Source organism: Notothenia coriiceps, unplaced genomic scaffold, assembly GCF_000735185.1.
Source record: "Notothenia coriiceps isolate Sejong01 unplaced genomic scaffold, NC01 NC01_scaffold00017150, whole genome shotgun sequence".
In the NCBI taxonomy this organism is placed as follows: domain Eukaryota; kingdom Metazoa; phylum Chordata; class Actinopteri; order Perciformes; family Nototheniidae; genus Notothenia; species Notothenia coriiceps.
In genome coordinates this window covers 47,462-47,941 of record NW_011349851.1, presented here as the reverse complement: position 1 = coordinate 47,941, position 480 = coordinate 47,462, and the positions used below count along the sequence as shown (strand labels likewise).

At 31.0% G+C, this 480-nt stretch overlaps 1 protein-coding gene across 1 annotated transcript in view; it reads left to right on the top strand.

The window, feature by feature from the left end:
• LOC104950186 (Fc receptor-like protein 5) overlaps window positions 1-480 on the top strand; it is a 7,540-nt gene that overhangs the window by 5,406 nt on the left and 1,654 nt on the right. The gene's annotated exons all lie outside the window — the stretch shown is intronic.

Genomic DNA, 480 nt, shown 5'->3' with positions numbered 1-480 from the left:
GAGGAATTTTAAGTTGTATGTACTTAATTACCCTCATTCGGGATACAAGTTTTTAAGTTGATAACTCCAAAAATTAAGTTGTTCCAACTAGATTTAACGTATGATTTAAAAGGAATTTTAAGTTGTATGTACTTAATTACCATCATTGTGAACACGTTTTTAAGTTGACAACCATTTATAAATTAAGTTGCTCCAACTATATTGTATTCAATAGTTTTTTTTCTTAGCTTTTTCATGTTTTTGCCTTTAAAGAAAGAAATGAATTGATTCCACAACAAAAATATTAGGCAATTCACTTTTTATTTTGCACTGCAGTTGTTTATTTCAACACATGATGTTTCAATCAGGAGAGAATTAATTTAGTTTGAACATTTATTGACACATGCCATATGATAAGGTGCATGAACACCTGAAATCACAGCTGTCTGCAGGAGAGAGGAGAACCATTTTATAGTTTGGCTGCAGCACGTTGATTGGCTG